This window comes from Culex quinquefasciatus, chromosome 1, assembly GCF_015732765.1.
Source record: "Culex quinquefasciatus strain JHB chromosome 1, VPISU_Cqui_1.0_pri_paternal, whole genome shotgun sequence".
Classification (NCBI taxonomy): Eukaryota; Metazoa; Arthropoda; class Insecta; order Diptera; family Culicidae; genus Culex; species Culex quinquefasciatus.
Window position 1 is genome coordinate 47,888,396 of NC_051861.1, and position 25,795 is coordinate 47,914,190.

The 25,795-nt window shown below is 36.1% G+C and overlaps 1 protein-coding gene across 9 annotated transcripts in view; it reads right to left on the bottom strand.

Annotated features, from left to right (window-relative positions):
* Positions 1-25,795, bottom strand: part of LOC6039666 (afadin) — a 164,786-nt gene that overhangs the window by 128,866 nt on the left and 10,125 nt on the right. The gene's annotated exons all lie outside the window — the stretch shown is intronic.

A 25,795-nucleotide genomic window follows, 5' to 3' on the forward strand; every position in this document is an offset into this window, starting at 1 on the left:
TCCTCGGAATTGGAAGTGGAAGCTAGTTGGCAGTGTATCATATATCACTAGAAAGTGAGTGTGAGAGAACGGAAGTTGGTGACCAAAGACCAACCCGCCAGAAGTAACGAGGTAGAGGACAAGTCTGTAAACCACTGTCATCAACACTACCGCCAGCCGGTAATTGTAGCTGTCGAAGGAGTGTCGTTAGGCTTCAATTCAAGCGTTTCCACTGGACGAGGAAGCAGTACAGAGCTAGATTTTTCCCGCTAAAGTGACGACCTGTGGCAACCAACAGTTGAAAGTGACAGAAATCAATGTTCAAAAAGCAATTAAGTTAGCGAACCGCTGGAAGTGTTTTATTTTTCTACGAAAGCAAACTGTATTTATTCAATTTCTGGCTTGGCACAATATTGGTACTTCCACTATTTCCAGCTAATATCAACCATGCCAGATTGGCCTACTCTCTGTTCAGCCGGGTTCATGAGAACATGAAAATGAACTTAAACACGAACCGGCAAATGAAGTTGCTATAATGGCAGGTAGCAACTGAAATGAACAAAAGTGAAGTCAGTGGTTTGTCCGGAATGTTTATGGTTGCTTCAGCGTACAGTCAAGACGAGAATCATTTAATAAAAAAAATATAAAAATACACCAATTAGGCCGATGCGAATATTTTTTTTAAAGATTGTCCCTCGGCTCTGGCCGGGGTCAAGTGCGGTGGGAGTGGAGGTAGTTGGGTCTAGGGCAAAAAATACAAATTGAAATAACAAGCCATAGCCTGAACATTTGAATGAAAACAGTGTTTGAAAATGCAATTTACACTAGTTCAGTCGTTTTGCAAACATTATTTACTCCAAATTTAACTCATATTTTTTCAAAATAAAATCCAAATTTCAATCCAACGTTTACAACCATTTTTAACATGTTTGACAGCGATTTGCGAAATCGTTAAGTACAACTGATTGGTAAAAATTAAATTATTAAATAAGAAAAAAATAATAAAAAATAAAATAAAATTTAACTAAAAAATCCAAAATGATATAATTAATACTTTAAAACGTTGAGCCCTGTTTGTCAAGACACAATCATGTCAAATTTTCCTGTAATTTTGTAACCCAAATCTGTTGCGCAAAAACAGTTTCACCCAATGTTGACCAACACGGTCAGTTTGTTTCAAAAAACCCCCAATGCCTTGTAGCTATGTTGCCATGCCAAGTGGTTCACAGTATGCAGGATATCGAAAATCAAAGCCCATGTAAAAACAAACCTCTAAACGAGGTTATATTTTGGTCCCCAATATTGAGAAAATGTAAAAAAAATACTACAAAGTCTTTCCTAACAAGCCAACATCAACCAACTAAAGTAAAACAAAAGAGGCAAGGAAACGATTTAAGAATACACTCGAGGCTGCTGGGTCTTGTTATTCGATAAATGGCATCAAGGAGGAGCTTTATATATTGCCATAGAACTTAAGATTTTGCTCTTTTAGAAGGGCACTCGAGAAAGCTTTCTCCGTATTGAAACTGATTAAGAGTGCTTAAAAAGCATGAACTTTCTCCATATCTCACTAGATTCATAAGCTCTCAAATAAAAAGCATGATTTCAGTGACTACATGGCACTTGCATTACTAGTATAGAACTAATTACATCGAATGTCGAAACTAATAACGACCTGCCCTCCATTCAGCCCTGTGAGTTGTAGCCGACAACAAGTAACTCATCGATATTAACAAACAGCAGTTTGAGTCTTGTTAGCGAAAGTGTCGCTTGTGCAGTTTAATTTTTTGATTAAATGATGGCTGAAAGTTTAAATACATACAAAACAATGTTAATTTATAATCTTATCAATATTTTTTCACATTCTTTCAAACTGTTGCTGGTAATATTATAAATGAGACATTCATGCGATCCACAGACAGTGTGTGCCCTGCTGTGCAGACTAGACGCGCACAGCGCGTAACATACGTGCGGAACTAATTTTGGCCAAAAGTTTCAACCTTGCCATGCCTCGGTTATGTAAGCCGTTTTGACCGTTTTGACAGGTGCATCGAAAAGATGAGCCACAAAGAGAAAGCGTTAACGAAGTTTCAGGGTGCCTCCACCCCACCCTGCAAGGCTGTGCGATTTCTTTCCTACTTGTTCTTTATGTTTTTGTTTTGTTCTTTTAAAGCAGGGGTGCTCAAACTTTTTGGAGGCCGGGCCAAATTTAAAGCTCAATTGAGCTTGCGGGCCAGATTTACTAAATAATTCTAATTTAAAACACTGGAAAGTACATCTATAAGTTGATTTTTTATTAATTTTTTGAACATTTTCGGTAATTACGAATAATAGTTTTGTATTTATATTTCAAATTGATGACATGTAAATTGATCAATTTATGTAACGAGATAATTTTATCTTTAAATCGAGTATGACTAATGAAAAATCTTTTAGAGCTAGAATTTCAATGATAGAAAATGTTTTAAGCAACCGTAAAGTTAAATTGCAATCATTAGGCTGTTGCAAATATTTTTCAAAGTTTATGTGCCCCCCCCCAGGCAAAAAAATATTTTTTCGAATGACTTGAAAATTTGAATGAAATTTAAAGTTTAATCAACTGAAAACTAGTTAAAGTGCATTTTCCCGCGTTTATAATCATATTCAGCATGTTTGAACTCCTTTGAAAACATTTTAAATTTTCTGTATGCCTGCAAAATGCATTTTAAACCACTATCATACAAATGTTGAAACCTAGGCTTGTATGTAATTAGCATAGCATAGCATAACGGGTCTGCACCACGCTGTAGGGGGTGCCACAATGGTCAATTCAATATTCTAAGACAATTTGATTGCTGCCCGGTACATCCAAAAATATCTACGAACGTAAATTTCCACACTGTGCTCCAAGGCTACGCTCATACAGTCCCGTGGGGATTTGGGAGGGGATGTTTTTGTTGTTCACTAGTGGCAAAAGTGCAGGGAACCCATGCGACTTTTAAAAGTGAACGGAATATTTTTGGGAGGTTTGGAATGGGGTAGAGCGTCCAATTTCCCGGGGTTACAAAATTCCCGGGAAACGGGAAATTTTCAACAAATTTCCCGGGAAATCCCGGGAATTCCCGGGAAATTTGAAATATGACGAAAATTATTCTGATCCTGTTTCTGGTTAATATTTTGCAACAAAATTGTATAGAACGGCATCATTAATGTCCAAAATCAGTGTGAGGATCAATGAATGGCTTGAATGCTTGTAAAAAATCATGAAGCTATGAGAAGATAGTATAAGTTTTTTTTGTTTTTTATGCTGTCTTTCAAATCGTACCAAATCAACAAAATATTATTATTTTTTTTGTTAAAAAGTATTTTTTAATCAAAGTGTTTGGAAAGTGAAAATTAATGCCCCACAAAAATAAAATTGCTTTTAAATTTGTCTCAGTGACCATAACGTTGAAACAAAAAAAAATATCATGTAGAAATAATGTTTCTTATGGCAAATTACTTATTTCAGAACAAGTATTTTCAACTTGTGAACAAATAGATAATCACTGTTTCTTGATACCAAACTCACAGTTTTACAAAAATTGAAGCGAGTTTTTGAAATAATGGTTGGATTCTTTGGGTGATAAGATAATAAGATAAGATTATAAGATAATCATAAGATTTTTCATGGTTCCATTTATGGAACGATTTTAGTTATATGGTTAAATGTCCTAATAAATAAATTAGATTAAAATAATTTTCATAGTGTAAAAGTGGTTGAAATTAAACGATATTTTTTTTCATATTTTAAAATTTACCGATTATATCTTAAATACTTTTAAACAAATTCTTCTTGAACAAACCTTTTTGAAAAATTTAATCCTATCAATTAAATTTTCATCCAATTTGGTCAAGGTAAACAAAAATGATATTTTCAAATGATATAACAAAAAAAGTCGTTAAAATAAATTGTCGAAAAAAAGGCAATATTCATGCCATAATAGCGTAATTTGTGTTGCCCAACATATAACCAAACAATATTCCTAGTTGTGAATGCTTTAGGAATAAATATTATCTGAATTAAAACTTGGCATGAAATTAACAGACATAGTTCAATATGAACATTAAATTGAAATGAATAAAATCAAATAAGGTTCTCTAATTATTGGTGCCAAAAAGGTAGGAAAATGTATACTTCTATTTGTATTTCGGGAATTCCCGGGAAATTTACAAATTTCCCGGGAAACGGGAAATATTTTTTTCCGGGAAATCCCGGGAATTCCCGGGAATTTTTTTCCCGGGACGGGAAATTGGACGCTCTAGAATGGGGGTTAGGGGAATTTCATCGGGCCGATGAAAATGGTTGAAGGCGTAATGTATTAAATGATTTGGAAGTTTGTACGTGTAAATGTGAGTCTTTAGTGTATTATATAATAAGCATGTAGTTTTGTAAAAATAATAAATGAAACAAATATAATACATATAATAAATATAATAAATAAAATCAAGATGATTCCAGGAAGCTGTAAATAAATTGCAGTAATTTTTTTTTTTTTTTTTTTTTTTTTGGGAGGGTGATCCAGCCGCACATCGTTGATGTCGAAACCTCTAAACTGGGCCCTCGTCCTGTCACGTCCGTCAGTAGTCTTGTCGTACATTACAACTAGAACCAGATCTGCCAATGAATTAGTACACTTCGACCAAATAAACACTGACGCTGTATGGATCTGACTCTAGAATAAATGCACAGTTGGGTGTTATTCATAAGTCCAAAATGTTCAATTATTCATATAAGTCCAAATATTCATTTGCGGATAACTACCTAACTTGAATTGAATACAAGATTTAAAGCAACCTATCCGAAAGCTACTCTTATCTCAAATCCCCGACATTTTAATTATTAACCAAACAAAAAAAAACGTTTCTTTTAAAACCTGTCTGGCTTCTTTTAAAAAACAAAAAAAAATAACAATTGATATTTTACAAGTCGTGAATTGAAAAAGAGACGACCATTTGTTCGTCAGAATTCCAGTAGATCCTCGATTCGCAACAATGGTCGATACAATCATAATCCGACAACCGTTAGTTCAACAGATCAACGAATTTAGTCCGATATCATTTCACTATTGATTGATCGAGACTCTATGGAAATTTTGACAAATCAGAATGGTTTTTATGGTACTTGAATGAAAATCACCGATTCTGATAGAATTACTAAATTCACTGTTACTAATTTTGTCCCTAAATAACTAAAGGCAAAGTATAAAAAGTTGATATTTATAGTTAAAATCCTAAATTCTACAAACACTATTTTTTTAAACCCGCATCCTAACCGGACACCCACATTAAGATAGGGAAAAATCACATATGTAGCGGTTCATTGTACAAATGTGATATTTCCACTATCAGAGAACCTCCTTGTCTCGATGACAGCTTACCGGCCATCGATTAAGCCCTGAGACTACGCCAAAGTGGGTTCTCGCAGCATGAAGTGGTGTCCATGTGTAAAAATGGAAGCTTCAGCAATATACTGAACACTTCAATTTTAATTCCACATCGAATCAAATCATACTCTTTGCCAAACAAGCATCAAACCTATGACACTCATTATGGCAAAGCCCAGGGGCTGTAAATAAATTGCAGTAATTTAAAATATAAATGCTCCAGATGGTTCCCATGCTGTTCTAGAAAGTTTCGTTAATTTAAACAATTTGATCATATACGGTATGAGGAGATGGTATGTTACAGGAAAGGAAAAGGATGAGGAATAATAATATCACCAGAGAGTCGACTGTAATTTCAATTTTTATATTTTTATATTTTTTTATATTTATAAGTTTCAGACCGGCCCGTGGCTTAATGGCTACGGCTCCCGCCTCATAAGCGGAAGGTTCCGGGTTCGATTCCCGACCGGTCTCCTTGAAATTATTCGACTATAATTGAACTTTGAATATGAATAAAAAACGCATGGAATCAGGTGGGATTCGAACTCACACCTTTGGATTTGTAGTCAGATGCTCTAGCCACTCGGCCACCCCTTGAGTGAATTAATCCGTAGTGGTGAAATAATGTCACACAAGTCATTTACTATATAATGCAACAATCCCTTCCCCAACGATTCCCCTACTCACCACACACCATTATAATCTATAAATAACTCGAACCGGTTGGTACGGTATGTCCCCGGCTTCTTCTTCTTCCCCTGTTGGTTCTATGAAATGTGGGATCCGTTCATAGAATCTGTCTCATGCGGTTAATGCAACGCAGTAGGCCGGGCCGCTTTAACGAGTGTAATACACTTCGGGGGTTCTCGAAAGTACTGCAATCATTAATAATGACAAGAAAAAACTTGAGGCGTAATCTAACCATAAGTTCTTCCCGGATGCTTTCTTCGGACTGGCTGCGCTTGTGTTCGATTAGATTAGATTAGATTAGATTATATTTTTATATTTTTTATATTTATAAGTTTCACTCACATTGAACCGTGTGAAATTGTTTTAATTAAACCTGAGCAGACGGAAATAACTTGGGGAGGTCAGATTTTGATATTGTGAGAAGATCGAAATATGTTATTGGGATGATCGGATTAGTTGTTAAAATAACAAAAATCAATAACAAAGATTTGTTCGAAGAATAACTTAAACTGTTATTATGTTGTTATTGCAATAACAAACCAATAACACAGAAGGAATCATGAAGGAATAACAAGATTTGTTATTTTATGCGGAGATGTGGAGCAGCATAATAACAAAAATTGTTATTGAACTGGTATGTCTCCATAACAAAAAAAGGTATTGTTTTGGTTTATTTGTAATTTGCAAATAAACCTGCAGTTGCTATAACTCCTCTGTACTAGTCAGGGCTGCAGAGTCGGGTACCTCCAAGCGACTTTGAATCCATACTTTGAAGACAACTCCGACTCTGGATGCAGGATATGACGTCAACGACGACTTCAGCTCTCCAAAAATACCCGACTTCACAGATTCCGACTCCAAGTCAAAGTTGCTGAAAATTAGATGAATCCGATGCAGTCTCCGAGGTCTCACTCCAGCTCGAACTTCAACGTCAGCACCGACATCCTGGCTCTGTGAAAATAATAACAGTTTTTGTTATTCACACTTCAAAAATTCTCAATAAATAAAACAATTCCGTTAGGGAATATAACAAAATTTAAAAAAAGGACTCTCAAAAGTTAACTTATCGGATTAATTTTAGCTTGAAACCCCATTTCATGGCCAAAATAATGATCCCGACGAAATTGGTCAAAATTATCCCATAGTTCTAACCAATTTTAATAAAGTCCCTTAGGGGGTATATCAAATAATTAAAAAATCAACTTTCAAAATTTCAACTTTTTAGAATAATTTTAGCTTAAGGACCCCATTTCATGGCCAAAATAATGACCCTGACGAAATTGGTCAAAATTATCCCATAGTTCTAACCATTTTAAACAAAGTCCTTTAGGGGGTATATCAAATAATTAAAAAAAATCAACTTTCAAAACTTCAACTTTTTAGAATAATTTTAACTTAAGGACCCCATTTCATGGCCAAAATAATGATCCCGACGAAATTGGTCAAAATTATCCCATAGTTCTAACCAATTTTAACAAAGTCCCTTAGGGGGTATATCAAATAATTAAAAAAATCAACTTCCAAAATTTCAACTTTATAGAATAATTTTAGCTTAGGACCCCATTTTATGGCCAAAATAATGACCCTGACGAAATTGGTCAAAATTATCCCATAGTTCTAACCATTTTAAACAAAGTCCTTTAGGGGGTATATCAAATAATTAAAAAAAATCAACTTTCAAAATTTCAACTTTTAAGAATAATTTTAGCTTAAGGACCCCATTTCATGGCAAAAATAATGATCCCGATGAAATTGGTCAAAATTATCCCACAGTTCTAGCCAATTTTAGTAAAGTCCCTAAGGGGGTATACTAGGGGGTATATCAAATAATTAAAAAAATCAACTTCCAAAATTTCAACTTTTTAGAATAATTTTAGCTTTAGGACCCCATTTCATGGCCAAAATAATGACCCCGACGAAATTAGACAAAATTATCCCAAAGATCTAAACATATTTAACAAAAGAAAAAATAATAACAGATTGTGTTATGGACACTTAGAAACTTTTCCATTTGTGCGATTTATGGTTATTTTTATTTCTAAGTCAGTATACCGAACGAATAAATTTTGTTATTAGGAGAGTTTTTAAAATGTATAACATTTCCTCTTATTAGCGTGTTATTAAACATTTTCAATATAATATCACTTCAATACCAAATTATGTTATTTTATCAGAAACTGTTATTATTTTTTCTTCTTGAAGTTGAACTTCAGGATAAAATAATAACACTTTTTGTTATTTTAACAGGATTTGTTATTGAAATATTATTAATTTTGTTATTACCGTCTGCCCGGGAAAGGTTTTTTGACAAAATATGTGTGTCCTAAAATGGGGATCAACATACTGATAAATCATTAGCTTTTTATTTACAAAAAATATAAAAGATAAGCATAAAAATGTTTGGAATAAACCTTAACTTAAAAAAAAAAACATAAAATAAACTTAAACTTACAAGTGGTCAACGGGCCATTTTACGTGATCATTCAAAATGGATCCGCGGGCCACAAAAAATCACCTCGCGGGCCACGTTTGGCCCGCGGGCCATACTTTGGTCACCCCTGTTTTAAAGCCTGATCATCAGTCCTTTTTTTCGCGTAACATTTTTTTTCTAGATTGGCCTCATCAACTTTGCCGAATACACCAAACCCATCAGAAAATTCCTTCTGTACATATGAATATCGAATATGAACGTACCATTTTTGTATTAACTGCTGTCAACATTATATGGAGCCTTGTATCGGAGAATCAATAACACAGAATAACTTCTTTCGTTGCAGGAAAGACATCCAAAAAGTTTGAGCCAAATAAAAAAAAAAACACAAAAATAAAAATGCATGGAAGAGGCTGCTTTTTGTAAAGAATTGCTCAATTTCATTGTTAAAATTACTGATTTTGTTTATTTATGGGTTTAACTACATTTCACATTTGATTTTACAGGTGTTTTGGTTGGCACCTTTGAAAAAGGTATGTCTTATCATTCTAATAAGAAAGTTTATTATCTTTCTCTAGATATGACCAAAATCCAACCAAATATTTGATTAACCGACCTCCCAGAAAACAAGGCGAACGTTCTAAACAACTTACTGAGTTAATAAAAACTTTCTCGAGTTCTTTGGATGAGCATTTGTCACGACACAAAAGCGTAACATAGTAACTTGTCGGTCATAAATTTCTACTCCAACCGGTTCTAGCATTCCAACCCAAACACCACAAACAGTACTGTCAAAGTCAATTGGAAAACTTTTAAAAGCTAAAAACAAACTCAAAGCTCAGCCCACCAGTTGCAAGCTACACTACTCGTTTATGAATAATATCCACAGTAAATTCTGTCACGTTCATGGGTGAGCTCCAACTCCCGCAACGGCGACGTCGTCAAAAGGAAGCCAAACATGTGCCATTCGGTCCAAGACTCGAGCGGCAGAACACTCGGGGAATGTCTTTGTTTCGATGCGTGCTCGCTGAACTAAATTCGAAAATTACCGTACCGTAAATCACCGATGTGCTGAACAGTTGGCAAAACAAAACGAAACGAAACGAATCGAAATGACACAGAAAACAATGTAATGCTAAGTTATAGCGAGGGCATAGTATGGTAATTATAATTCATAACCAAACGAGGTAGATTCTTTCTTTTATACACTCGGTTGTAAAAGAAAGCATAACTGAAATTTCTGTGAAAAGTCACTGTATCTCAGCAACCCGAGGTCCAATCTTCAATGTCTCTTAGACATTTTTATAGCAAATTTTCTGAACTTTTCAAAACAAATATTTTTAGAAATGGTCACTCATGGTCACTATTTTTAAAAATAAAAAAAACTGCAAATATTTAGCTAAAATCAAACTTACGGTGGCTATATCTTGAAAACGGGACCCGATATCAAAAAATGTAAATTACTTTTCGATTGCAAATTCAATTTTACATTTAAGAATTAAGTAAAATTTGTTTGTGCATGAAATTACGATTTTTTTTTCCAAAAATCACTATTTTTACAAAAAACCAAAACCGACAGATTTTTTGACCATGTGGCTCTATGGCTCAAAAGTTGCGGTTTTTGTCTCCTAAAAGATATAAAAAATCTCGAAAATAAAAAAAATGCGTATTTTGGGAAATTCAGATTTGGTGAAAAAAAAGTTGATAAAAAAATCTGCAATTTTTTTCCGTGTGCCTATTTTTTTCTCAACAATACTTACAACTTCGCCGAAGACACCAAATTGATCAGAAAATTCACTCAAAAGTTACAGATGTTTGAATATTTACGTACCATTTTTGTATAAACAGCAGCCAAAATTGTATGGAGACTTGTATGGGTGAACCAATGACACAAAATAGCTTCTTTGGTCATAGGGAAGGCCCCCACAAAATTTGAGCCAAATTAAAAAAAATACAAAAAATAAAAATGGTCGAAATTAGCCGATTTCGTAGATTATAAAGAAAAATTGTTTATTTTGACTACGGCTATTGTACACGATGAAATTACGGAGGTTAAAGGATGGGCGACGCGGGTCGTTGATGATTATTTCAATTTATATGGTAATCAGTATTTTGAAAAGTGGACATCAAGGTTGGAAAATGCATGAAAACACAGAACCGTTTTTGCCGTGATTTAATGCTCTAAAAGATATTATTTCTGGACCTGGTAATTTGGCAGCCATGCTCGCTCATAAAATCATGATAACAGAATGCATTAATTAAAAGAAAGTTTTACATTTCGATGACGATTGATCATACCGGTCGCATTCGACGTGTTTTAAGGTTCCATACATTGAATTGTTTGAAGTTTTGATAGGTAGTTCAAAACGACGCTGCCGTGCTAACTTTTCGCACGTCGTTTTTTGACGTTCCAAGAAAAACGCGTGTTTGACCTGGAATAAATAAAACGAGAGCATGCAATGTAAACAACAACAAACACGTTTTGTTTGGTTGACCATTAGGTGCATTGTCCTAATGTTTGGTTGAGTTTGCTTGCCGAAGTCCCGAAACTTAATTACAAATGTTAATTACAAAACAAAATGGGTAATTCTCTACCAACTCACACGAAATCGGGAAAAGTTGCCCCGACCCCTCTTCGATTTGCGTGAAACTTTGTCCTAAGAGGTAACTTTTGTCCCTGATCACGAATCCGAGGTCCGTTTTTTGATATCTCGTGACGGAGGGGCGGTACGACCCCTTCCATTTTGAACATGCGAAAAAGAGGTGTTTTTCAACAATTTGCAGCCTGAAACGGTGATGAGATAGAAATTTGGTGTCAAAGGGACTTTTATGTAAAATTAGACGCCCGATTTGATGGCGTACTCAGAATTCGAAAAACGTATTTTCATCGAAAAACACTAAAAAAGTTTTAAAAATTCTCCCATTTTCCGTTACTCGACTGTAAAAATTTGGAACATGTCATTTTATGGGAAATTTAATGTACTTTTCGAATCTACATTGTCCCAGAAGGGTCATTTTTCATTTAGAACAAAATTTTTCATTTTAAAATTTCGTGTTTTTCTAACTTTGCAGGGTTATTTTTAGAGTGTAACAATGTTCTACAAAGTTGTAGAGCAGACAATTACAAAAATTTTGATGTATAGACATAAGGGTTTGCTTATAAACATCACGAGTTATCGCGATTTTACGAAAAAAGTTTTGAAAAAGTTAATTTTGCGTTTCTCTTTGTTTCGTCGTCCGTGTCTGTCGCGGGTGACCATGAATGGCCATGATCGATGACGACCAACTTTTTCAAAACTTTTTTCGTAAAATCGCGATAACTCGTGATGGTTATAAGCAAACCCCTTATGTCTATATATCAAAATTTTGCAATTGTCTGCTCTACAACTTTGTGGAACATTGTTACACTCTAAAAATAACCCTGCAAAGTTAGAAAAAACACGAAATTTTAAAATGAAAAATTTTGTTCTAAATGAAAAATGACCCTTCTGAGTCAATGTAGATTCGAAAAGTACATTAAATTTCCCATAAAATGACATGTTCCAAAATTTTTACAGTCGAGTAACGGAAAATGGGAGAATTTTAAAACTTTTTAGTGTTTTTCGATAAAAATACGTTTATTCGGAATTCTGAGTACGCCATCAAATCGGGCGTCTAATTTACACAAAAGTCCCTTTGACACCAAATTTCTATCTCATCACCGTTGCAGGCTGCAAATTATTGAAAAACACCTCTTTTTCACATGTTCAAAATGGAAGGGTCGTACCGCCCCTCCGTCACGAGATATCAAAAAACAGACCTCGGATTCGTGATCAGGGACAAAAGTTACCCCTTAGGACAAAGTTTCACGCAAATCGAAGAGGGGTCGGGGCAACTGCTGTGTGAGTTGGCGGAGAATTACCCAAATAGATTTGATTGCTTTTCCTATTCAAGCCTTTGGACTCCTAGGTTCGAGCAGAAACTTGCAATAGAGACCACAAAAAAGCTGGGGTAGTTAAAGTGGCGACGCTCATGCAACCGAGCAAGCTGATGGTTGCCAGAAAAGCTTGAAAAAAAGTTATTGTTTTCAGTGGTTTTGTTATAAATTCTGTAATAATCTTAAAAGTGGGCGAATCTTTTCGAAAGAGTTGTTTCCTGGAATCTAAAATTGAAGCTTAAGAGGTTTTCAAACAAAAAAATCAATCAAGCTCATATTAGGGATTCGGGCTCAGTACACCTGGGGGATCATGCAAAATAGCTTTATAATTATTGAAACTTTTTCCACTTCATAACCACATTAACACTTGTAGCACCAACGGGTTCAAAACTTACGCGAAGCACCAAGAGGGTCAAAAAAGTTGGAAATGCAACTTCAACCGGCTGTATTTCGGCGAAAACTCAACCGATTTGGATGATTCTGCAACATTCGATCCGGAAGAATGTCAAGAATCACCTCCAACAAGGTAGATCCAAAACAGATGCGTCTACCTTAAGTTAAAAATAACAAAGGCATTTCCAAATTTTTTTTCCAAAAAAAAAATGCATGCATTCCCAACTTGTTTGACTCCGTTGGTGCTACAAGTGTTAACTGACATAAACAACTTTCCTCGGCCGGAAACTCGTATGCACCTTACCCAGTAGCTCGAAGCAGCAGAGGAACTCTTTCGCGTTGAGCAATTTAATAAAAATCACGAACTGGCTCTGATAAGATTTCCCAACTAATCCGCGAGAGGCCACAGTGGACGGTGAACAGCAGCGGAAATGAACTGTAGTGCTGACTTCCGGTTCTCTTTCGTTTGTGCACTTCACCTGAGCTACGGGGATCGTAGACCATGGTGAGCTTCTCGTTTGCTAGGTAGGAATTTTAATTTTCTCTGCTCTGTGACATCGATACGCCTGCTTTCAGTGATAAACACTAGTACGCAGGTACTCGGTAAGTGATCTTGGCATTTTGAAGAGGGAAAATAAGTAACAAACTTTATCTACTACAACTTTCACTTTAATACACACTGACTTCAACCGTGTCATTGATGTCGATGCAATCTGCTGATGATGGTGCAATATTGAGACGGGGGCAAAATTGTGTAAAAAGGGAAGTAAAAACATGATTTCCGGTGATTGCCGGTGGCAGGTTAGAAAGAACTTGTTCCGTGGGAAAAGTGTTGTTCAATGGGTAAGTATGCTGAATAAACTCTCGTGTTTTTATATGTATTGACAACTGACTCAATTCATTATGCACGTTGCATTAGGCAATTCCAAACTCGGGATGTCCAAAACTCTGAAAATATTTTTGTTCCCGTTTCACATTATGATCACCAGTTCTTTGAAAGAGTTGGCGTGTTTGTTCATAAATAACTGCAGGTTGAATTAATTTTTGACCACACACCACAATTTGCTACGCAAAAGAGGACTATATGATTGGCTTAAATTCGTTTACCACTGGGTGAGGTGGGGGTGAGTTCATAAACCACACACTAAATGGTTTTCAATTGAAGTGGTGGTCTCGTGTGTAGGTGTAGCAACAAAAAGCTTCCAATCATTTTATGCACACGTGAAATTCTCATATTTTTGCGACTTTCAGAATCATTGCATAAAAATCCACTTAAAAACATTTTATTTTTATCCAGATCATTTATCATTACCATTATAAAAGCCGATTTTCCCGGAATGCAATGTTTCCATCATCGAAAATATGCATTTTAACGGGGGCGTTTCCCATCGGCTCGTGTCTGTGTGGGCCACTTGACCTAGTGTCCGTTGTTCCGGTCCATCAGATGGGCTGCCTGCCTGCCCGGGGCTATCGAGCGGATAGGTCAAAGATTAAAATGCGATTATTGGACTTCTTTTTTTTTCGTGTGTCTTCAAGCCCCCGGGAGTGCCAACGTGGAGTAGCCTCCCGAGGCCGCTTTTGCAACGCTTCAGAAGATGAGACACCGCCCATGGCGTTACGGTTCACTGAATGTCGCTGCGTCCCGCCTTGCTGGAGGAGGAAAACTGATATTAAAAGTGCGTTTACTTTGGCTGATGAGTCCAACAACGAGTCAGCCATTGTTGTTGTTGATTGTTTGAGATGTTTGTTGTTGTTGGGGAAGTCTTCTGTGCCAGCGTTGTGTTATTTGAGAAAAGGTAAAATCATTTAACTTGTGGGAGCAGTACTGCACAAGAAGTATACGATACCTGGTTTGGATGAGTTATCTTTAAACGCAGATCTTTACTTTACTTTAAAAAGGTAAAATCATACATTTTTTTCTGACATAAAAGATGTACCCCTTTTCAAAAGTAATATTACCATGATTTTTTTTCTTTGTTGCGACCCTTAAACGGATTTGGTTTTAATTTGGCACAGTGTCTTATTTTTGCCCAAGCAATTGAGTCAAGGTCAAGATTTTTCTAAAATTTCAATTTTGTTGTCACCCTATTTGTGATAGATGATTTGGTAGATTTTTGACAGTTCTATGCAAACGAATTATTTCAAGAAAATCTGCCACTAATCTACCAAAATCAGTTAAACCAAACGGCTCGGCTCTTAAATAGTTATGTTGGTAAAAATGGCCTATTCCATCATACGACCCATTAAAAATATAAAATCCTAAACTAGAACAGACTTATTTTGCATATTCTACGTAACCTTTTCCATGTTTCCGATATCAGTAATAAAATTCAAATTCCAGTTGCATACTTGCATACCTTTACAAAGTTTGTACTAAGTACACTTATGCGATTGTCGGTGGATTATCCCACAAACTAGGAATACTTACGTGATAATTTGGCATTAGGATGAAAAATTAAACTCATCTTCGACTCTCCTTTCTATGATCTTGTTTGCTACTTTACTCGTATAAGTAGTTTTTTTTTAACAAAATACTCTCACAATTATGGTGGGCTTGACTATGGGCAGGGGTGCCAGGTTGCCAGATAAATCTGGCATTGCCAGATTTTTTGAGCGTCAATTAAAAAAAAATAATTTTCTATTTCTTCCTCACATTGTTTTATTGACGTATTTTGTTTATTTTGTGAAGCTATAATGTATAAAAAATGAAATTACACAGTTTTTGAACAAAAAATTACTTATTACTTTGAGAAAAGTGGCTTGCCAGATTTTTCACAGATTTTTTTCCAGATTTTTTACTCTTCAGACCTGGTAACCCTGACTATGGGTCAAAACACGATACAGCTCTCGTAATTTCTAAATAACAAAAACAATTTAAACGATATTGAAAAACATTTAACGTAAAATTGTTCCTAGACCTACATTGACCAACATTTTCCCAAAATATGAAGGATGTTTATGAATTCTTCCTCAATTGCCAATTAAACCAATCTCATTACTTAGAGGGGATGACATCGGGTCAAATGAAACTAAAATGATGTTCAAATACATAATAGGATCTAGAAAAGTCATTAAACCGTGTGTCTTGTTAAAGTGTATCGAGTTGACGTGCTACAATGTTGGAAGTGGAGATATTTAATAATTTAGGTACTTAGTGAGAATTTCGACGGGACCATGGTGTAGGGGTAAGCATGATTGCCTCTTACCCAGTCGGCCTGGGTTCGATCCCAGAAAGTCCCACTGGCAAATTTTGAGACGAGATTTGTCTGATCACGCCTTCCGTTGGACGGGAAGTAAATGTTGGCCCCGGACTAACCTAAAAAGGTTAGGTCGTTAGCTCAGTCCAGGTGTAGGAGTCGTCTCCCTGGGTCCTGTCCTGGTGGAGGCGCTGGTAGGCAGTTGGACTCACAATCCAAAGGTCGTCAGTTCGAATCCCGGGGTGGATGGAAGCTAAGGTGTAAAAAGAGGTTTGCAATTGCCTCAACAATCAAGCATTCGGAACCTAGTTTCGAGTAGGAATCTCGCAATTGAGAACGCCAAGGCAATGCTGTAGAGCGAATAATTTGATTTTGATTTTGAGAATTTCAAAAATATACATTGTAAGGTAGATTTCTCAGTGATCATATTCGGCCAAAAACATACTTCAAGTTAAGACAGCTGCCAAATTGCTAGGATTTGTTCTAGGACCGTTTTCTTAAGATGTTCACTCCATAACCCTTTAAACAGAATTCTGGTTTATTGAGAAGAACCCGAGAAATTGCAAAATCTGTAAAACATCACTCACACCAGGCCCAATGTAACCCCACTGATGGTACCAGAAAAGGCTGAAGACTGTGAACAATTATTGTTAATACATCAATGTTTATTGAGGAGAATGCAACTTTAAATAGTATTGCATATTTTTGAAACTGTGTGTTCCACAATTTTTTATATATTTCTATCAAAAATATATTTCTCTAAAACAGTTCATCAGTAGATTTTTCCATGACCCATTAAGAGTATCAGGGCCACATTTATAACGCGGAGTCAGTGGGTATTTTTACTCAATGTTAGGATATCGTCTGTTGTGTGCTATCTTGTGACAATGATCATTTAGTACTATTGGAGTAAATCGAATTTTTAAAGTTTGATGATAAATATTTTCAAAGCTATGAATGATAGAGTCAAACTCTTTGAAGCAATTCGGCTTAACAAACGCTCCAAGTTTCAACTAATTTGGTTACCAATTTTAACTTATTTGGTTACACCTGTTGAAAGATAAAGTAAATTATGTAAAGAAAAATCTGAAAAGCACGTGTCACAAGTGTGTTTCGAAAATAAAATTTTACTACGTGTCACAAGTGTGCACAGAATTCCCATACAAACTAAATAGGCTTTAATCATTAGTTTAACTGACTTAATCAGTATATTTTCAAAAACAAAAAATTGCATTGCCTTTAGAACATGTTTATCAACAAAAATCGTGAAAAATAAGACAAATTTTCCACATTTTCCAACAACAAGTCACAAGTGTCATTTTGACGATACATTGGTCTATGTCACAAGTGTGATATTCGGGAAACGGAAGCAAGTTCCCAAAATTGGGTTAACTCATCTTGTCGTGTTTTATAGTATAGCAAAACGTCATCATTAACTCATTTTCGATAAAAATGGTCTATGTCACATGATAGCACACAGCAGACGATATCTAGAGTTTTTTAAAGGTCCTATAAACTATTGTTTTTCATATTTTTATAGGACCTATTCAAAAAAACTCTAGATATTAAGGTTAATATGTTAACATTTTAAAGGTCGCTTTCTCTAAGGTGTCATGATATGGTCCAGCTTGTGATGATACACTACCTTCCCTTTACTAGGCGATCGAATCCTGGGCGGAAAGGATCGCCAGTTGTGTTGGTCTGAGCCGGGATTTGAACTCCGCTTACGAGGCGGATGCGTTACCACTAGGCCCAAAATGCACGTACGACAAGTTAGCACGACGGCGACGAAATGATGAAGTTACTTTCCTTGACGGTCCCTTCGATGTCGTCATATAGAGAGTCGACTTATTCTTTTTCAATATTTTTAAATCAATATTAGCCTGCAGATAGGCTTTCGAAGTAATGTACCAAAAATTAAAAAAAGGCGTCCTCGTGGGTTCTACTCAATTCCACAACATCCGTTCGTTAAAAATTTTGATTAGCAAGACGCCTTCCGAGAAATGACATGTCTTTTATTTGATATTTCCAATTCGCTTAAACGCAATCGAATTTGTTTCTTATCCAAAGGCCACCTGAGCGCGTGCTCACCGCCGAGTCACCGAGGCCTGTCAAAACCAATCAAACTGGCAATGTATCCCTCTTCGGGGATCTGTCAACACACACTACCATCTATCCCATGGCATCCAAGCGTGTAAATATCTTATTTCATCCGGAGGTTTGATCGGGCCACACTCTGCACATAATGCACTTTCCGGTAATGTATCATCTATTTCGAAAACTATAAAGCAACTGAACTATAGTGTTGACAACAAGCTGCTAAAATGATTGACAGCTTGAGATCTACACCTTGTGACTGGGTGTGTGTAGTGTAGTGCGATAATATCTAGTTTTGATGAGGCTGATTATGCTGCCCATCGTCATGTACTCGACGCTCCATGGTCAAAACATTACATAATGCCAAGTCGAGGACGTTGACATGTTGATACCGGAAAGCCGATGTATCGAAAGAGTCGGATGGAACAATTCCAAATGGCGTATAGGGATTTGAAATTATTTTGTTTTATTTGTCTTAGTAGTCTCGAGTTAAATTCAATTAAGTTAAATTTAAAAGCAATTAAGTTAAATTTAAAAGCAAAATTTAAAAGCGACCCTTAAACGGATTTGGTTTTAATTTGGCACAGTGTCTTATTTTTGCCCAAGCAATTGAGTCAAGGTCAAGATTTTTCTAAAATTTCAATTTTGTTGTCACCCTATTTGTGATAGATGATTTGGTAGATTTTTGACAGTTCTATGCAAACGAATTATTTCAAGAAAATCTGCCACTAATCTACCAAAATCAGTTAAACCAAACGGCTCGGCTCTTAAATAGTTATGTTGGTAAAAATGGCCTATTCCATCATACGACCCATTAAAAATATAAAATCCTAAACTAGAACAGACTTATTTTGCATATTCTACGTAACCTTTTCCATGTTTCCGATATCAGTAATAAAATTCAAATTCCAGTTGCATACTTGCATACCTTTACAAAGTTTGTACTAAGTACACTTATGCGATTGTCGGTGGATTATCCCACAAACTAGGAATACTTACGTGATAATTTGGCATTAGGATGAAAAATTAAACTCATCTTCGACTCTCCTTTCTATGATCTTGTTTGCTACTTTACTCGTATAAGTAGTTTTTTTTTAACAAAATACTCTCACAATTATGGTGGGCTTGACTATGGGCAGGGGTGCCAGGTTGCCAGATAAATCTGGCATTGCCAGATTTTTTGAGCGTCAATTAAAAAAAAATAATTTTCTATTTCTTCCTCACATTGTTTTATTGACGTATTTTGTTTATTTTGTGAAGCTATAATGTATAAAAATGAAATTACACAGTTTTTGAACAAAAAATTACTTATTACTTTGAGAAAAGTGGCTTGCCAGATTTTTCACAGATTTTTTTCCAGATTTTTTACTCTTCAGACCTGGTAACCCTGACTATGGGTCAAAACACGATACAGCTCTCGTAATTTCTAAATAACAAAAACAATTTAAACGATATTGAAAAACATTTAACGTAAAATTGTTCCTAGACCTACATTGACCAACATTTTCCCAAAATATGAAGGATGTTTATGAATTCTTCCTCAATTGCCAATTAAACCAATCTCATTACTTAGAGGGGATGACATCGGGTCAAATGAAACTAAAATGATGTTCAAATACATAATAGGATCTAGAAAAGTCATTAAACCGTGTGTCTTGTTAAAGTGTATCGAGTTGACGTGCTACAATGTTGGAAGTGGAGATATTTAATAATTTAGGTACTTAGTGAGAATTTCGACGGGACCATGGTGTAGGGGTAAGCATGATTGCCTCTTACCCAGTCGGCCTGGGTTCGATCCCAGAAAGTCCCACTGGCAAATTTTGAGACGAGATTTGTCTGATCACGCCTTCCGTTGGACGGGAAGTAAATGTTGGCCCCGGACTAACCTAAAAAGGTTAGGTCGTTAGCTCAGTCCAGGTGTAGGAGTCGTCTCCCTGGGTCCTGTCCTGGTGGAGGCGCTGGTAGGCAGTTGGACTCACAATCCAAAGGTCGTCAGTTCGAATCCCGGGGTGGATGGAAGCTAAGGTGTAAAAAGAGGTTTGCAATTGCCTCAACAATCAAGCATTCGGAACCTAGTTTCGAGTAGGAATCTCGCAATTGAGAACGCCAAGGCAATGCTGTAGAGCGAATAATTTGATTTTGATTTTGAGAATTTCAAAAATATACATTGTAAGGTAGATTTCTCGAGTGATCATATTCGGCCAAAAACATACTTCAAGTTAAGACAGCTGCCAAATTGCTAGGATTTGTTCTAGGACCGTTTTCTTAAGATGTTCACTCCATAACCCTTTAAACAGAATTCTGGTTTATTGAGAAGAACCCGAGAAATTGCAAAATCTGTAAAACATCACTCACACCAGGCCCAATGTAACCCCACTGATGGTACCAGAAAAGGCTGAAGACTGTGAACAATTATTGTTAATACATCAATGTTTATTGAGGAGAATGCAACTTTAAATAGTATTGCATATTTTTTGAAACTGTGTGTTCCACAATTTTTTTATATATTTCTATCAAAAATATATTTCTCTAAAACGGTTCATCAGTAGATTTTTTCCATGACCCATTAAGAGTATCGGGGCCACATTTATAACGCGGAGTCAGTGGGTATTTTTTTACTCAATGTTAGGATATCGTCTGTTGTGTGCTATCTTGTGACAATGATCATTTAGTACTATTGGAGTAAATCGAATTTTTAAAGTTTGATGATAAATATTTTCAAAGCTATGAATGATAGAGTCAAACTCTTTGAAGCAATTCGGCTTAACAAACGCTCCAAGTTTCAACTAATTTGGTTACCAATTTTAACTTATTTGGTTACACCTGTTGAAAGATAAAGTAAATTATGTAAAGAAAAATCTGAAAAGCACGTGTCACAAGTGTGTTTCGAAAATAAAATTTTACTACGTGTCACAAGTGTGCACAGAATTCCCATACAAACTAAATAGGCTTTAATCATTAGTTTAACTGACTTAATCAGTATATTTTCAAAAACAAAAATTGCATTGCCTTTAGAACATGTTTATCAACAAAAATCGTGAAAAATAAGACAAATTTTCCACATTTTCCAACAACAAGTCACAAGTGTCATTTTGACGATACATTGGTCTATGTCACAAGTGTGATATTCGGGAAACGGAAGCAAGTTCCCAAAATTGGGTTAACTCATCTTGTCGTGTTTTATAGTATAGCAAAACGTCATCATTAACTCATTTTCGATAAAAATGGTCTATGTCACATGATAGCACACAGCAGACGATATCTAGAGTTTTTTAAAGGTCCTATAAACTATTGTTTTTCATATTTTTATAGGACCTATTCAAAAAAACTCTAGATATTAAGGTTAATATGTTAACATTTTAAAGGTCGCTTTCTCTAAGGTGTCATGATATGGTCCAGCTTGTGATGATACACTACCTTCCCTTTACTAGGCGATCGAATCCTGGGCGGAAAGGATCGCCAGTTGTGTTGGTCTGAGCCGGGATTTGAACTCCGCTTACGAGGCGGATGCGTTACCACTAGGCCCAAAATGCACGTACGACAAGTTAGCACGACGGCGACGAAATGATGAAGTTACTTTCCTTGACGGTCCCTTCGATGTCGTCATATAGAGAGTCGACTTATTCTTTTTCAATATTTTTAAATCAATATTAGCCTGCAGATAGGCTTTCGAAGTAATGTACCAAAAATTAAAAAAAGGCGTCCTCGTGGGTTCTACTCAATTCCACAACATCCGTTCGTTAAAAATTTTGATTAGCAAGACGCCTTCCGAGAAATGACATGTCTTTTATTTGATATTTCCAATTCGCTTAAACGCAATCGAATTTGTTTCTTATCCAAAGGCCACCTGAGCGCGTGCTCACCGCCGAGTCACCGAGGCCTGTCAAAACCAATCAAACTGGCAATGTATCCCTCTTCGGGGATCTGTCAACACACACTACCATCTATCCCATGGCATCCAAGCGTGTAAATATCTTATTTCATCCGGAGGTTTGATCGGGCCACACTCTGCACATAATGCACTTTCCGGTAATGTATCATCTATTTCGAAAACTATAAAGCAACTGAACTATAGTGTTGACAACAAGCTGCTAAAATGATTGACAGCTTGAGATCTACACCTTGTGACTGGGTGTGTGTAGTGTAGTGCGATAATATCTAGTTTTGATGAGGCTGATTATGCTGCCCATCGTCATGTACTCGACGCTCCATGGTCAAAACATTACATAATGCCAAGTCGAGGACGTTGACATGTTGATACCGGAAAGCCGATGTATCGAAAGAGTCGGATGGAACAATTCCAAATGGCGTATAGGGATTTGAAATTATTTTGTTTTATTTGTCTTAGTAGTCTCGAGTTAAATTCAATTAAGTTAAATTTAAAAGCAAACTGATTGTTGAAACTTGACCCACACAGCCTGTTTTAAACCTATAAATCGTTCTGCCGTTCGATAATCTGAACGTGACGTGACGAGGGTTATGTCATTTTGACCTGCGAGCCACCTGACAGCTGTGGCCGAAGCCGTCCCTTTGGGTGGGTATCATCACTATCTCGCACACGTCACACAAGTGCGCTTGCCAAAACACCCCACTTGACGTCGCCGCAGTCGTTGAAAGAAAGGGAAAGTGCGCGATATTGAAGGGGCTTTTTCATGGTGCAAAAGTGATGCTGAATGACCACTGCACGATGGGCACGGTGGGTTTATTTAGGCAAAAAAAAAAAAGAATTGGACAAAATCATATATTCCTAGAAAATTGTAACCACAACAAACACTAACAAATAAAGCCACTGTTTAATTTTTCACGCTAGTGATTGGTAGCAACGTACCCATGGGTCCACTGAAAGTCGCCGGAAGCGATTTAAATTGATTGAATTGTAAACAAGTGAATGTCTGTGTGTGAGTTTGTGATTATGTGAGCAAGCATTGAGACCTTCTCTCGTATGATGGATGGAATGTACCCGTCGGACGACGAACCAAGACAATCTTTGTCCTCAGCTGCTGCGGTTGTCGGTTGTCAGCTTAGGGGCACTACATCGCCTCCCCACCTTCCTGAGTTGGTCAATTTGAAATCTCTTGGGAAGTATAAACGAATGGGAGAGATGCGGTCGCACTCGTTGGTGTACCGTTTAAAGTAAATGGACGTGATTGTTTGGGATGGGAATTTTATTCAGCAATAACCTTGCATTATTTGCAAAATGGAAATGATTGAATGAACCCGGCAAAAAAACAGGTTTAAATTTATTTGTACACGAGAAGAAGGTTTGCTGACAGAGCACAAAAGTGATCCTCAGATCGCACTCTCTTACTCCAACTGCAGTCCTTCTGTCTCTTATGGACAGCTGATAATTGCTCGCAGGAGCGAAAAGGCATTTCTCTCCCCGATCGTACTCGATCGCGGGACCCTCAACAGCAGCAGCAGAATTTGAATCAGAATTATTGAGATCCCAGTCAACTACCAACCAGGTAAAAGCGCCTCTTTCAAACGGAATAAAGTTGTTTTAGTGTTCGCGCAGCTTTTTTCGTTTTATTCACGTTTTATTCACGTCGGAAGAAACGGTGAAAGAGCGAACAAAATAAATAAAGGCAAAACAATAGAAAAAAAACTATTTTAGTTAGTATATAACCAGAGTAAAAATGTATTCTCAAGGCAAACCATTGAATGTTACTGTAGATACCTTGTTAAAATAAGTTATCAACGCAGAAACATGTAGTTCTACAATGATAAGTTCATTGCAACGGCGCAACGGCCTTAGTAAAAAGAGTAACATTCAGCAATTCCTCACGCAAACAGCATAAAAAAAGAAAATTGCTCGAATCAGGCTCATAAATGTGTTGGGGGTTCCATGGCCGAAACAATTAGACCCGTATTCTTTTGTTTGGCCATTAGGGTGACCTACACGGGGTAAGGGTAGTCCTAAAAATTGCCATTTTCGTCGATTTTAGCAAAAACCCTTTAATTTAAGAAATCATAACCCCCAGCCATTTCAACCGATTTACTGTTTGCTGTCTTATACGCAAATGAAATAAGTTAGCCTTTCAAAGAAAAATAGTAAGAAGTTTTAAAAACCTAGCCTAACATATGAAAAAGTCGTATGAAACTTTAAAAGCCCGTTTTAACGGTGTGTGGACCAAAAAGCCCATATCTGGAAATATTTTTATCGGATACCTCGGACATTTTTACGTAACATACTCAAAGTGCAAAGAGTTCATTAACAGGATATTGGGAAATATTTTTTTGAAAAAAATATCCGTGTTTTTCGACGCGCCGCGCGCATAAATGGGAAAATTACGAAAACGGCAAAATCAACTTTTTTCACTATAACTGCGATAACTTTTAAATTTCAGCTACAGTATGTAAAAAAAGTATTTACACCTCTTGGGCACTATGCACATTTTTTAAAGAAACATGTTAACAATTTAAACTTTAAATTTTAAAGTTTGACAGAAACCTAGTACTACGTTATGTTCAATAACTCATGCCGAACATTTTGTTACAAAAAGCTAATGAAAAGATGACTTCTATAAAAAGTTCTATAACAAATACTATTACTAAAATCAAAAAAGGCGCAAAAAAAGATTGTACACCTTTCGAAAAATATACATAAATAAAGTTATTTGTTGACAAATCAACATAAATTCAGTCTCCCAACTCCAAATAAGCAACTACTTAGTATAAAGTTCATATAACTTTGGAAACTCCATATAAAACATATCTAAACTTAATTTTGCAAACTTTTAATTCAACTAAATGTCAATATATTACCATAGAATTGCTAAATAAACATTTTGGAGTGAGTATAACACCGTTTTGGGAGTCTTTGTATCGATAGAATAGATTTTTCGTTGGAATTTCGTACCAACCCGGAATTACGTCGTCGGAAAATCCACCGGCATCCGAACCGGTCCACGATTCACAAGTCAACCTAAGCGGCATCGGAAAGGGCATAAAATTTCCTATCTTTTTTTACCCAAACATCTTGGTTTTCTTTAAAATGGTGTTATACCCACTTCAAAATGTTTATTTTGCAATTTTATTGGTAATACATTGACATTTAGTTGAATTAAATGTTTGCAAAATGAGGTTTAAATAAGTTTTATACAGAATTTCCCCAGTTATATAAACTTTTATACTAAGTACCGTAATCTGGGGCGAATCGGGACTACAGTCTGAATAGGGACAGCAGTTTTTAGAGCACTTAAAGCTTTTAAATATGGAAATGGATGTACACATTTTGTTGGTCTGAGTCTGTTCTAACCGAAACCAAACAGAAAAATCAAAATATTGTGCACCAACATGGTTAAAACTGCTGTCCCAATTCGCCCCATATATCCCGATTCCCGATTGACCCCAGTTTACGGTAGTTAGTAAACTTTGTATTCAATCCAAATTATTGTTTTAATCAGCCAAGGATGCCGATTCGGAGTTGAGAGACTGGATTTATGGTGATCTTTCAACAAATAACTTTATTTATGTTAATTTTTCGAAAGGTGTACAAACCTTTTTTGCACCTATTTTCATTTTTGTAATGGTATATGTTATAGAACTTTTTATAGAAATCATCTTTTCATGAGTTTTATAAAGCAAAATGTTAGGCATGAGTTTCTGAACGAAACGTAGTACCAGGTTTCTGTCAACATTAAATTTTTTAGATGTTTCATCACAATATGTGCAATGCCCTACCTGA